This window comes from Balaenoptera acutorostrata, chromosome 2, assembly GCF_949987535.1.
Source record: "Balaenoptera acutorostrata chromosome 2, mBalAcu1.1, whole genome shotgun sequence".
NCBI lineage: Eukaryota > Metazoa > Chordata > Mammalia > Artiodactyla > Balaenopteridae > Balaenoptera > Balaenoptera acutorostrata.
In genome coordinates, this window is record NC_080065.1 from 125,497,930 (window position 1) to 125,512,309 (window position 14,380).

The 14,380-nt window shown below is 45.7% G+C and overlaps 1 non-coding gene across 1 annotated transcript in view; it reads left to right on the plus strand.

Annotated features, from left to right (window-relative positions):
• Window positions 1-14,380, plus strand: part of LOC102997755 (uncharacterized) — a 69,772-nt gene that overhangs the window by 24,318 nt on the left and 31,074 nt on the right. Inside the window, exon 2 of the transcript XR_009007095.1 lies at window positions 2,372-2,593. This is a non-coding gene — a transcript (uncharacterized LOC102997755). The remainder of the gene's footprint in view (window positions 1-2,371; window positions 2,594-14,380) is intronic.

Genomic DNA, 14,380 nt, shown 5'->3' on the forward strand with positions numbered 1-14,380 from the left:
TTTTAGTTGCGGCATGTGGGATGTAGTCCCCTGACTAGGGATTGAACCCAGGCCCCCTGCATTGGGAGTGCAGAGTCTTAACCACTGGACCACCAGGGAAGTCCCTGGAATCCCATTTCTTTCCTTCTTTCTGCTCTACCTTTCTGAAGTAGCTACTTCATCTTAAGGCTGGTGGCTCCCTCACGGCTGCAGATTGGCAGTCAGCAGTTTTGTAGGCCATGTCCTTGCTAGACCGTGTATTTGACTGTGTTAAGGGGAAGGGAAGGTTGGGAGTGTGTCAGGAGAGCCCCAAGATTTTTGTTGTTGTTGTTGTTAAATTTATTTATTTTATTTATTTATTTATTTTTGGCTGCGTTGGCTCTTCCTTGCTGCGTGCGTGCTTTCTCTAGTTGCGGCGAGCGGGGGCTACTCTTTGTTGTGGTGCGTGAGCTTCTCATTGTGTTGGCTTCTCTTGTTGCGGAGCATGGGCTCTAGTCACGTGGGCTTGCGTAGTTGTGGCTCACGGGCTTCATTGCTCCGCGGGATGTGGGAACTTCCCGGACCAGGGCTTGAACCCTTGTCCTCTGCATTGGCAGGCGGATTCTTAACCACTTTGTCACCAGGGAAGCCCAAGCCCCAAGATTTTAACTGATCAAACCACTTTCGAACTAATCTGAGTGGCCAAGGGATGCCATTTGTGATTGGCTTAGTCCTGGAGTCCTTGAATCAGTCTTGATGGAAAAGAAGAAAGAGTGACCTGGATTGGCTTAGGTTAGATTGGGCTCACCCTGGAAATGGTAAGGAATGAGCTTGCCCAAAGCACATGAACTACAGGAAGAAAGAATGGATACTTAACTGGAAATCTGACTTATTATGAAGGGGGATGTGGTTGTTGTGTGGGCAGCCAGCAAAGTCCACTATTTTAATGCAGATTTTCTAGGGAACCTTTTTTTTTTTTTTTTTTAAATTTTATTTATTTATGGCTGTGTTGGGTCTTCGTTTCTGTGCGAGGGCTTTCTCTAGTTGTGGCAAGCGGGGCCACTCTTCATCGCGGTGCGCGGGCCTCTCACTATCGCGGCCTCTCTTGTTGCGGAGCACAGGCTCCAGACGCGCAGGCTCAGTAGTTGCGGCTCACGGGCCCAGTTGCTCCGTGGCATGTGGGATCTTCCCAGACCAGGGCTCGAACCCGTGTCCCCTGCATTGGCAGGCAGATTCTCAACCACTGAGCCACCAGGGAAGCCCCGGGAACCTTTCTTTATGGCTACTCTGTTCTTCTTATAGAGTCATTTATGAATTTATTGATTGCATATTATGAAAAAGAATTAATGGTGAAATTATTAAATTTTGAGTATGAGACTCTTCCCTCTATTAACTTACTCAGATAGGTAAAACGTTAAATATCAGTACAGGAGAGGGGTGACAGTACAAGGCAGCAAGATGACGGCAATCATGTTCATCCAGAATATATGTACTTTGCATTCCCCAGTAATGCTTTTAATCAGGAAGTCATTGTGTCAGGCACTTCGGGGGCTACAGAGATGATAGAAAGGAGATGCTGGCCCCCTCCAGACTTCAGGCCCAATCAAGAGAATGGATAAAAGGCTTTGGGGACTGGGAAGAAATGGCCTCCCTCACAGAAGCAAACCACCCAGAACAGGAACCTGTAAAACAAAGTGGGGGCTCCTGGGGAGTGCTCCAGCGTCCTGGGAGCCTGGATGGTCAGAGGAGGTGCTTGGCATGCTCTGTGGACAGCTCTGCCCTTTGTGTAGTGACAACCGAGCACACTGCTCAGCTGCTCAGAGCCATGGGTCTCGGGAGAGCAACCAGATCACCCAGTGCCCAGGGTGGGGGCAACCCTTACACTCACTGGTCACTCACTGCTGACGTTGCTGCTTGTTAGAAAACCCCATTGTGGCCCAGCCCTGTTTGTTGGAGGATTTCTGTCACCGGGTCAGCCTCTGCTGATCTGATTCATAATTAGTGCTGTTAGACTTTCTGCCTCCTTCTTAGAGCTATCCAATCACATTTATGGATATTTTAGAGAATTAAAAAACAAAATAATAATCTGTTCTTCATTCAGCACATTTACTGAGGGGCCTGCCTTGTGCCAGTCAGTATGCTAAGCTCCAGGGTCATGGTGATGACCCCAAACTGACGTGATTCCTGCTGTCACAGCCTGTAGTCTAGTGGGGGAGGCAGACAAAAGGCAAACAGATACATAAGATATTTGCTAATTGTGATGGTGAGAAGGAAACAAAATGGGCAGAGCTGAAGATGTGCAAGAGGTTTAAGACATCTTTAAGGCAATTTGTAAATGATCTCATGATTACAGTTTTTATCCTAACGATTTCCCCAGGTTAAATGCAAATAACTTTCAATGTCTGTCTCTTAGGTGTACTCGGCAGGTCCCTGATGAACCAAGGGAACCCTCCACCGTATCCAGGCCCCGGTCCGACGGCTCCATACCCACCTTATCCACAGCAACCGATGGGGCCTGAGGTCTACCCTCCAGGACCTGTGGGGGGACCCTACCCACCTCCTCAGGGGTACCCCTACCAAGGATACCCACAGTATGGCTGGCAGGGCGGACCTCAGGAGCCTCCTAAAACCACAGGTACTGTGATGTGAATGGGGCATGTATACAGTTGGTCCTCCATATCTGCAGGTTCCACACCCACGGATTCAACCAACCACCAGATTGAAAATATTTGGGGAAAAAAAATTCCAGGAAGTTCTAAAAAGCAAAACTTGAATTTACTGTGCTCCAGAAACTACTTACATAACATTCATGTTGTATTTACAACTATTTAAATGACATTTACATTGTTTTTTTATTATAAATAATCTAGAAATGATTTAAAGTGTATAGGAGGATGTGCGTAGGTTATATGCAAATACCTTTCATATAAGGTATTTATATATAAGGGACTTGCGCCACCGCAGATTTTGGTATCACGTGGGTCCTGAAACCAATCCTCCGTGGATACCGAGGGACGACTGTATGTGTATTACTTGGGTGTGCATGTGTGCAGTCCAACGTCACCAACAGAAATGTTTGCACGTTTTCTTTGGCAGAGAAGAAACTCTGGCCTTTGTTTGCCATGGTTGACATTTCCAAAGCTTGGTGACTGCTTCGGGTGGCTTCTAACTCCTGAGAAGGACTTCTTTCTTGGGAGGGCTGAATGAATTCTGCCTCCTTTCTCTTGTCCCCTGTGGGGCTGATGACTTCCTGGCCGACATGTTTTCTGAAGGCATCTCCTCGAGCAGTGAGAGGGGGCAAAGTACCAGTTGGATTCTTGCTCTGGCAGCCAGTTTTGCTTTTCAGGTTTAGCCTGTTGGGATTGTTTTATCTCTCAACTTGTTGACCCTCAAGTCATCCTCTTGCCCCTGCTATTGGGGTTGGTTTTCTTTACTAATATGTTTTCATAATTCTATTTAACCTGCTAGCTGAGTTGTCAGCAGCTTATGAGTCCTTCTTGTGTGCTGGAACAGTGCTACTCAAAGTTTACTGTGCAGACAAGTGCCAGTCCATGGGCGGCTATCAGGCTGCAATGAGATAAATACAGAAAGTGAGAGTAAAAATTTTAAAACTTTGAGAGCAATTTAACATTGCTGTGACATTCGAGCATGGAATCTTGCATTTTACAAAAAGTAGCAGTCTGTGAAGGGTTAGGAAGGAAACATCTTGAGAAGCACTGTACTACCTGTCTTGGTGACTGTTATGACTGTATTATAACCTTTCGGTTTGCAGAATAGTTGCGCTCTTAGAGCTTTCAGCTTTTGAATATAGCTAATTCTTACCGAGTGCTTATTATGTGCCAGGTGCTCTCCTAAGAGCTTTACATACATTCACATTTAATCCTTGCAACAGTCTTATGAGGTTATTCCCATTTTACAGTGAAGTAATTGAGACACAGAGTGGAGTAACGACTTGCCCAAGGCCACCCAGCTAGAAATGGCAGACCCCAGATTTGAATCCTGAAAGTTTGACTGTGGAATCTGTACCTGTATCTTATTGCTGTACTGTTGTCCCTTTCCTGTCTTTTCTGACCTGACACATTTGTCTGAATTTAGGGCCTTAGGCTGCCTCAGAGATTTTCCTATAGTTTAACCCCTTACTAATCAAAAGTAGTAACAGAACTGACAGTTCATTTTATTTCAGAATTTGAGGGTTCTTTAGAATGGGTGGATGCCAAGGAAGAAAAATAGGTTTAAGAGGAATTGTGTGCTCAATATGGGAAAGATTTTACTTTTATGGTGTCACGTCAGGGGCTGTATTGAGATTGAATAGATTTGAATACCTTTAAAAGATTTAGTTTATCTTGAAGGAAAACTTTTACAATCCAAGGTTCTGTTTTGTTGTAAATTGTTATAACACGTGCTTGGAGGACTGCAGGAAGTACAACCAGTATAAATCAGAGCAGTTGGCATCCAGGTCTATGACATCAGAGGGGGATTTCCTGAAAATAAATCTCAGTTTCTGGGGTTTCTGCTTCAAAACAAGGTAACCCTGTGATGAATGAAAGAAGGCCAACTGAAAAGACCACATAATATATGATTCATTTATGTGCAATTCAAGATTAAGCCAAACTAATCTATGGTGATGGAGATCAAAATAGTGGTTACTCCTGGCTGTGGTGTCGGAGAATAGGGTAGGGTTTGTTATTGACTAGGAAGGACACAGGGAGACTTCTGGGGTATTAAGAGTTTTTTTGTTTTTTGTTTTTGGCTGCGTTGGGTCTTCATTACTGTGTGCAGGCTTTCTTTAGTTGTGGCGAGCGGTGGCTACTCTTCGTTGCAGTGTGCGGGCTTCTCATTGCGGTGGCTTCTCTTGTTGCGGAGCATGGGCTGTAGGCATGTGGGCTCAGTAGTTGTGGCTCGCAGGCTCTAGAGCGCAGGCTCAGTAGTTGTGGTGCACGGGCTTAGTTGCTCCGCAGCATGAGGGATCTTCCCGGACCAGGGCTCGAATCCATGTCCCCTACATTGGCAGGCGGATTCTTAACCACTGTGCCACCAGGGAAGCCCTAGGAGTATTCTTTTATCTTAATCTGGGTATAAACATTTTCAAGCCACACACTTAATATTTGTGCACTTTAGTATATGTTATATGTCAATGAAAAAAAAGTCAGCCCAGCATTTGTATTAAACAATAGATTCAGCCCAGTGCCTCCCTAGATTGTGTCTTTCACCCATAGCCCTCCTGGTCTGTGGTTTGTAGGCCATTTCTGGGCCTGTATTGTTTATACTGACTGTAACTACCATTCAGTGGATTTGAAACATTATAGAGCTTGTCTAGAATAAGTGCTTCCTGGGCTCGGTGGACCTTGTCCCCTCATGCAGAAAATACTCACAGGTTTGGCCCTCTTTCTTACCTTTGGTGTAATTTAAGTATTACATCAGCGTTTTTGAGGAAAAAAAATAATATCTTAATTCTTCTTAGGATTAAAAGGCTTTATCAATTTATCAGTGATTTCATAAATGCAGTTGAAAGCTGTTTAACATCCTTTTCTACAGGATTTCTCTCTCTTTCATCAGCCTGTGCATTGTTAATTGCCCAGACCTGTTCTGTACCAGGTATGGCAGGGGATACCAGGTGGTCAAGCTCTTCTCTCAACCTGGGGTCCAGGTTCTGTGAATGGGACCCTCTGACCCCCCTCTCACTAAGGGATGTGCTTTTTGGGGACCCCTTTCATTTCTTTCTCTTTGTATTGCTCCTGGGATCCCCAATCAGAATCATTCTTGGGGCCTGTATTCTAAGCATGTGTCTTTGAGCTCTCTGCAGAAATTTAAGGGATTTTTTTCTCTAGCAGGATGATTTTAGATGTATCTACTACTGCATATGCCATCTCTCAGCTGAAGTTCATGTGTGTAGTCCCTTCTGTTAACAGCTACCTAGGTGGAAATTATTTGTTTTAGGGTCTTAGCTACTCTTAATTGGTGTCTGGTAATTAGTAAGGGTTTAATAAAGTGTTGAATGGACAGGTCGGTGGGTAGATGGCTAATCTAAGCAGAACCTTCTTTGGTAGTCTATTTTTAGTTCAAATTTCATTTTTTCAGATATTGTATTTTTTTAAAATTTATTTATTTATTTTTGGCTGCATTGGGTCTTCGTTGCTGTGCACGGGCTTTCTCTAGTTGTGGCGAGTAGAGGCTACTCTTCATTGCGGTGCGCAGGCTTCGCATTGCGGTGGCTTCTCCCACGGCAGAGCACGGGCTCCAGGAGCACGGGCCTCAGTAGTTGTGGCATGCAGGCTCAGCACTTGTGGCTCGCGGGCTCCAGAGCGCAGGCTCAGCAGCTGTGGTGCACGGGCTTAGTTGCTTCGCGGCCCATGGGATCCTCCCGGACCAGGGCTTGAACCCGTGTCCCCTGCATTGGCAGGCGGACTCTCAACTGCTGCCCCACCAGGGAAGCCCCTGTATTTTTTTTTTAAGCCTTTGTTTTTCTCAGGAAACCAGCTTTTTGGAAACCATGTGATTGGAAGCAGCAGGTGCTTGTGGGATTGAGGCTTCCCAGGGAGCACACCTGCATTATGTCAAGGGTCTCCTGGGGAGATTTTTAATAATAATAACAACTATACCAACTAGTATTTCTTGCACTGGCATTAGCTTCACGTAATCTTCATAATGACCCTGAAGCATTAGTCCCATGTTATAGAGGTGGAATCTGAGGCTCAGAGAGGTTGTGATTCAGTTATTTATTGTATAACATTACCACCCTGAAACTCAGTGGCTTAAAAACAACAGTGATTTATTATTTCTCATGATTGTGTGAGTTGGCTTTAGGGGATCTCTCCTGGGGTCACTTGTGTGACTTAATCCAGCTGTCAGCTTGGCTGGAGCTGAAATGTCCAAGACTGCCTCGCTCACATGACGAAGGCCTGGGTTTAGCTCCATGAGGCCTCTCTCTACACATCTCCCTTTCCACGGCAACTAGCTTCCACGAGTGTGAAAGTAGCAGCTGCCAGGCTTTTAACGGCTAGGCCCAGAGCTGGCACCGCCTCACTCACCCTGTATTCTATTGCTCAAAGGCTGGCCAGATTCCGCAGGAGGGGAAATAGATGCCATCTCCCCCCACTCCTGCTTTTTTGGCAACAGCTTTATTGAGATACAATTCACATACCATACAATTCTCCCATTTAAAGTGTCCAATCCAGTGGGTTTTGGTGTATTCACAGAGTTGTGTGACCATCACCACTGTCTAATTCCAGAAGATTTTCATCACCCCGAAAAGAAACCCTTTGGCAGTCATTTCCGATTTCCTTAACTCTCCTCCTACGTGAATCTACTTTTCTGTCTCTATTGATTTGCTTGCGTTGAACTTTTCTTATAAGTGGAATCATGTAATATGCGCTCTTTTATGACCGGCTTCTTTCACTTAGTGTAATGTTTTCAAGGTTCATCTACGTTGTAGCAACTATCAGTGCTCCCATTCCTTTGCCAAATAATATTTTATTGTATGGATATACCATATTTTATTCATCTGTTCATATTTTATTCATCTGTTCATTAGTTGATGGACATTTGGGTATCTGCTTTTGAGCTATTTTGAATAATAAATAATGGCTGTTATAAACATTGGTGTAAAATAGATTCCATCTCACTAGGAGGAACAGCATGTGAATACAGAGTGAGAGGAATCGTTGGTGGCCATCTTGGCAGACAGTTCACCACGCTCCGATCTTTCCTTTTAACAATTCACCTCTCTCCCATGTGCAAATTATACCCATCCCCTTCTAAGACCACCAGAAGTCTCATCCAGTAACTACCTCAGCTTGGAGTTAAGGATGTCACCATCGAGGATGGCCTCTAACCAGCCATGCTTCTCCCTTCGCTCCCTACTCCTCATTCCCGTTCTGCCCAACTGTACAGAGAGATCAAACAGAATATCAGCACTTCTGTGAAGCTTTCCCTCCTGTATCCCACACCTCCCATAGAATTTACCACTCCTAGGTGCTTCAGCTGCACCCCATACAGACTTCTTTCAAAGCACCTCCTCTCTCCAAATTCAGTTAGGTTTCATGTTCTCTCTGATTTACCTCTTTAATGTCTGACTCCAGTCAACCTTGCTCATACTATTTTAGTTTAGGCTTCCACCATTTGTGTTGGTCAAGACTCTTAAGATTGCAAGTGACAGAATCTCAGCCTTAAATATTAACCAACAACAGAGGATCATCGGAGACCTGAGTGAAGGCCCCAGATGATAGATGGTGACCAAAACAGACAGGAAAAAGGGACACTGAGGGAACAGAGGCAACACAAGGAGCAAAAACCCTACTACAAAAAAGGGGGGGAGTCTTCTAATATTCTTAGATATGCAGGGAGATTTCTTACTGAAATAAGAGTAGGGATGCTGTATAAAAAAAGCAACTCAGGATACAAAAGCACTTAGGCAAGGAACATGTGTCAGCCCAAGGATTGGGTTCAAAGACCCATTTGGATAGCCAGGTCTTGCCAAACCAGAACTTAAGGCTTTTTGCCACAGGTGGAAGCTTGACATATGTTTTGGTTATCTATTGCTATGTAGTAAATCACCCCAAATCTTGGCGTTAGAGATTCTATAATTTGGGCAGGATTTGGCAGGAAAGATTCATCTCTGCTCCCTGGGCCTGGAACATAGGAGATAACCAGTGTGCTGAGTTGAGTATGTGTACTTTCTACCCTTGAATGGGATTTACAAACTTTCCTTCTTGGCTTTCATATTTGTAGCTGTCTAAAGGGGCACTATTGGGTTGGCTTACACCAATAATACAGAGGAAGAAGCTGTTTGGTTTGGCAGATGCTTTGGAAGGGAGAGAGGGATGGGAGCATGGCTGCTGGCTGTCTCACTGCTGGGAGGGGTCACGCGATGCCCACGCTGAGAAGCTACTATGCTTACGCGTGTCCCGTCCGGGCTTGGGCTTTTCCACTCTTACCCGCTTGGTTTGACCCTCTTGTTTCCCATGAAGTTAATTTAAGTTCAGTCGTATTCTGTCAACTGTTTCAGTTTCAGTGAAATCTTGTACTTCTGGTTCATCATAACAAGAAATTGTTCTTTTGAATGCAAAAAAAAAAAATCCCCTATCCAGTATCCCTTTTCCCCCTCTCCCTCCTTCCATGTGGCCTCTCAGTGTGGCTGACTTGGGCCTCACAGTGTGACAGCCTCAGGAGGTCTGGGCTCCTTAGGCGTTAGAGTACAAAAGTGGCAGCTGCCAGGCCTTCCTTTAAAAAACAAACAAACAAAAAACTTTTCATTTAACTTCTAATTTTGAAAAAATTCCAGACTTACAAAAGCTTTGTAGAAATAGTACAGACAATTCTGTATACCTTTCACCCAGATTTCCCCAAATCTTCTGCAACTACAAGGTTACGATCTCCCTGGCTTTTCTACTGCCCAGGCTCAGAAGTCTCAGCACATCACTTCCACCACACTCTCTGTCAAAGCAGCCACAGGTCTAGCTAGCAGAGATTCAAGGGGAGGGGAAATGGACTTTACTCTTGATGGGTGGGTGACAAAGCCACAGTGCAGAATGGCACAGAAACTCTACCCCCAAGTCCCAGTGGTGATGGGTGAGCTCATCATGTTCAGTGAAGCATTCTAAATAACAAAACTCTTTCTAGGTTCTTATGAATATGCCATAGTAACAAAACTGTTTAAAGTGAAAATTAAACACAACAGTATCTCCAGTCTTAGGTCAGAAGATAGGCCATCTGTCTTTTTAAGGAAAGTTCTGTGAATTGGTTAGAAAGTCATGAAGTCCGAGGTTTTTAAATTCTCTCACCAAGTGGTATGGACTTACATACACTACCAAATGTAAAATAGATAGCTAGTGGGAAGCAGCCGCATAGCACAGGGAGATCAGCTCGGTGCTTTGTGACCACCTAGAGGGGTGGGATAGGGAGGGTGGGAGGGAGACGCAAGAGGGAGGAGATATGGGGATATATGTATATGTATAGCTGATTCACTTTGTTATAAAGCAGAGACTAACACACCATTGTAAAGCAATTATACTCCAATAAAGATGTTTTAAAAAAGAAAAAGAAAAAAAAAAAGAAGTAAATTCTCTCACCAAAATTGAAATGGCTCCCACTCAGATACCTCAAATCATGGGAAGTGTTAGAGTTCTCAGCTGATCACCCTTCCGAGCTCATGGCAGACATCACTCATCAATTCTGGCTCTAGCTGCTCAGCCCCAAATTTGGCTTCAGAATCCTCCTTACCGAAGGATCGTAGGCAGCCGCTATGAGTGAGGCTTGAATTGTTAGGTAAGATGAGGCCATTTTACCATTCCTTGCTAGGCCGAATCCCTCTTTTTAGAGATACTAAAACTGAAGTACAGTGAGGTTTAGTGACTTGCCCAGGGTCCATGAGTTTTGACTAGGATGTAAGTCCTGATTCCAAGCTAAATGCATTTCTTCTTTATGGCCTGCTGCTGCGATCCAGCACTGATTCCACAGCAATTCCCAGACACCTTCCCTCTGCCTCCTCCCTCCGCCCTGCCCCCCAGCCATCGAAACAAACACAAAAACCTGGTAGTTATAACAGGGTACCACTTTCCTAGTAGACAGGTAAGTGGAGTGTGATAAAAGCTGGGTTCAAATCCCCTTATTAACACGAGGACCTGGGCAGATTGTTTAACCTCCCTGATCTTTGCGTGTGCCTGCCTCCCCTTGTAAGCTTCCTGAAGGTGATTTTTTCTCTCCTTCATCTCTGCTTCCACAGAACCTAGAACAGTGCTGACACGTGGTATATGCTCAGTAAATATTTGCTGGATGGATGGAAATATCACCAGTTTGAAAGGTGGTTGTGAATTCATGCTCCATGTCTGGTCCCCTTTCCCTTTGAGCCCCTTCCCTTGCTATTTAACTCTTGGGAGTCCAGATACTGCGGTTTTATTCATATTTTTCTGGGTTAGGACTGATATCTGACAATGTATTGATGTAAAATAAAATGAATTCTGCTTCAGCAGAGTCCTTGGGATGCCCCCATGGAGTTCAGAAGCCTGATTGGCCTTTGAACCGGATTTCTCAGCCTGTAAAAAAAGTGCCCCTGTTCTTGCTCTTTGTAATTTGAAGGAGCAAAAGGGGAGCACCTGTTCCAGGAGAGCCCTGCCGGGTCACTGGCCAACCAGCAAGATGCTGTGAGCGGCCTTTCCTCAGTCCACAGTCAGAGTGCCGGCTGGTAACATGGCATGGTGCCCCTGCACACGCCCTTTGGTGTCTGACACTGCTCTCATCGCTCAGCACAGGGATAAACGAGAAAGGAGTTTAACGGTCTGGCATCTCTGGCTAATTGGCTTGAGGTCTGGAATTACAGCTTGGCTTGTTTGAGCCTTTTATGCTTTTTTTTTCATCAGAAACTCCGATCAGGCATCGTCATTGCCCTGGGAAGACTTTCAGCATAGATAAAGTCCAGCTCGGTACCTTCTTTCTCTGCCAGGCATCAGATGACAGAGTGTCTCAGCAAGGACACTGCCTGGTGCCACCTAAAGCCGCACTGGCTTAGGAATCTAGGTGGAGTTTCTCCAGTTCCCTGAGCTTCTGTTTCCTTATCTGTAAAATTGGTATTATAGGACGGTGGCGAAGCGAAAACAAAGTCATATACCACGTAGAGCGTATGGGCAACGAAGGACTTAGCACCCTCCCTTGGCCCACACCACTTTTCTGAATTTTTGCTTGTGGTTGGATGAGGGTGGTGAAGACAGGAAGCCCTCAGGGGAAAGGTGGGGAAGCCAGTTGCTGAGGGTCATTCCTGATCTACCCTGAGAATCCCCACACGTCTGAGGCAACCGTGGGACCGACAACTCCAAAGTCATATCATCTGCAGTTTGTACTCAGACTGGTCTCCCTCCTCCTGCTCTTGCCCCCTGCTGTCTGTTTTCTCCCCAGACCCTCGAGAGGCTTCCCTTATCACGCAGAGTAAAAGCCAGTCCTTAGGGGACCAGCCAGGCCCTCCATGAGCGGGCTGCCCCCATGCACTGCTCCACCTTCACAGGCCACCCCATTCCTACCCCGGCCTTGGTATTTGCCATTCCCTTTCCCTCTCCTCCGAAATTGACTGGGCTTGTGTCCTCTCGTGGTTCTTGCTCAGCTGTCACCTAGTCAGAGAGGCCTTCCAACCACCTCCCCTCTCCCTCTGCCCCATTTAACCAAGCACCCCAGCCTGGCACACTCTCCCCGCTATGCCCACCTCTTTTCTCTTCCCAACACATTGTTCACATGTCCCTTGGCTGCCTTTCTTCTCCTGCTGGAACATAAGCTCCTTGAAGGCAGGGACTTTTGTATGTCATGTTCACTACTCAATTCCAAGTACTTGCTGACTGGCTGAGTGTCCCCTCTCCCAATGTCCTCTGCCTGCACAGGTGTCTTTGCAGCAGTCTACTTCCAGCCTTACCTTGGGTTCCTGTTCCTCCTCATCTCCTCTGTACAGAATCCTGGGAGTGGCTCTAAGGAGCTGCTACTAACTGAGTTTTTGCTGTGTCACACCTGGTGCTGAACACTGTATATCCATCAGCATTTAATTAGTGTGACAGCTCTATGAGGTGGGTCTTACTCTTCAAAAGAAGAGTTTGCCCAAGGTCAGAGCTAGTAAGTGGCAAGCAAACATTCTAACACCATGTGTGACCTGAGAGCCTGTTCTCTATGACAATGCCCCAGAGGCTCCACCACCGGGATAGGTGCCAGCGCCCGAGGGCTCTGCCCCGTTGCTGCCTTCCAGTCTGGCCGAGGTCCGCGCTTGGCCTACCTTGTGCTGCTTCCTTCTTGGTCTCCTGGTTTATCCGGATCTCTGCCTTCTTCATGGCAAGAGTTTGACTGTCTTGCGAAATACTTCTTTATATCTTATCCTCACTTGATCTTTGTTCAGTTAATTCATTTAAACTTCGTCCTTCCTCTGGCATCTCTTAGCACACATTCTGGGATGTTCAGTTGAATCTTCTAGTGCCCAAAGGGCATTTTCATGGAATTCCTTGGAAAAGTGCCCTTATGTCTCACATGGGCTTGGGCCAGCATCTTTAAAACTTCAGCCAGCCCTGTCAGAATCGGGAAACTTGTGGTTTCTGACTCAGCAAGTAGGTCTGGTCACGTAGACTCTTTGCTATGAGAAGAGAGACAGACCCAGTGGCCACAAGGAGGGAGGTCTCTAGAAAGGGAGGAAGAAGAGAAAGATGAGCAAGGAAGGGATATGAGAGGGAGACAGTATGGTTCCCAGACCTAGCACAGTAGCTGGTAGTTAGTAGTGCTTCCAGAAAGATCTACAGAAAGCATGAAACCTCAGGGCCTATCTAGATGAAGGCGCAGAAACTGGGGGCAAATGGGACGGTTGCCTGTGGTCTGATCCAGCCTGAACTTGGCCCCTCAACTAGGAGAAGGCGGGCTGCTTATGGGGTCCTCCTGGGATGCCTGGCTCTTGATAAGGGCTCTGACCCCAGCTGTTTCTCTCAGCACTGCGGGCCCCCCTTCCCTATCTCAGGGGGGGCAGGGACCTTCATGGCCCATCAGGCTTAGAGCTTGCTGATTCTTGCTTTGGAGGGGAAACTGCTCCTTCTTACTTTTTGTCATGGTCTACTGGCTTCCATTTAGTGGAGGCTTTGCTACCAGCCTGGGTTTCTATGTGATAGGCCAGAGGTTTTGATTTACCTGAGGATGAAAAGGTTTTGGTGGAAGCAGTTCCTCACCTAACGCTTGGGCGTGCCAGAGTAGAACCTATACAAGTTAAGGGCTCAAACATTTCTTTTGCCCTCCTTAATGGTTTTCTATTATTCTTAGAATAAAGACCAACATTCCAAAAGGTCTTGAGAGGTCCTTCATGGTGTAGCCTTGCCAGCAGATTCTGTTTCAGTTCCTCAGCCTCACCAGGCCTCTCCTCCCATATGGCTTTTGCAAATGGTGTTTCCTCTATATGGCTTGGAAAATTCACACCTCTCTTGACTCAGTACAAGTAACCTATTAATCCTTCCCATTTCACTCCTGTGTCACTTCAGCGATGCTGAGTGATACCTTACCCCCAACCCCGGTCTGGGTCAGCTTCCGTCCTTCATAGTACTCTCTGGGTTTGTAATTTTACAGCCTTGGCTCTAGTTAGAGAATTATGGTCTCCACCACTGTCTGAAAGCGTCCTGATAGTAGAGACCTTGTCTGATTTGACTGACCACTTGATTCCCCAGTAACTACTTGTTGAGTGATTGAAGATGAGAAGTTTAAAGATAGCACAGGGAACTCTGCTCAATATTCTGATTGGGAAAAGAATTTAAAAAAGAATAGATACATGTATATGTATAACTGAATCACTTTGTTGTACACCTGAAACTAACACAACATTGTTAACCAACTATACTCCAATATAAAATAAAAAGTTTAAAAAAATAAAGATATGCAGGAGAGAAGACAGGGTGAGTTTCTGGAATAAGCTTTTTCAAGTGTTAAA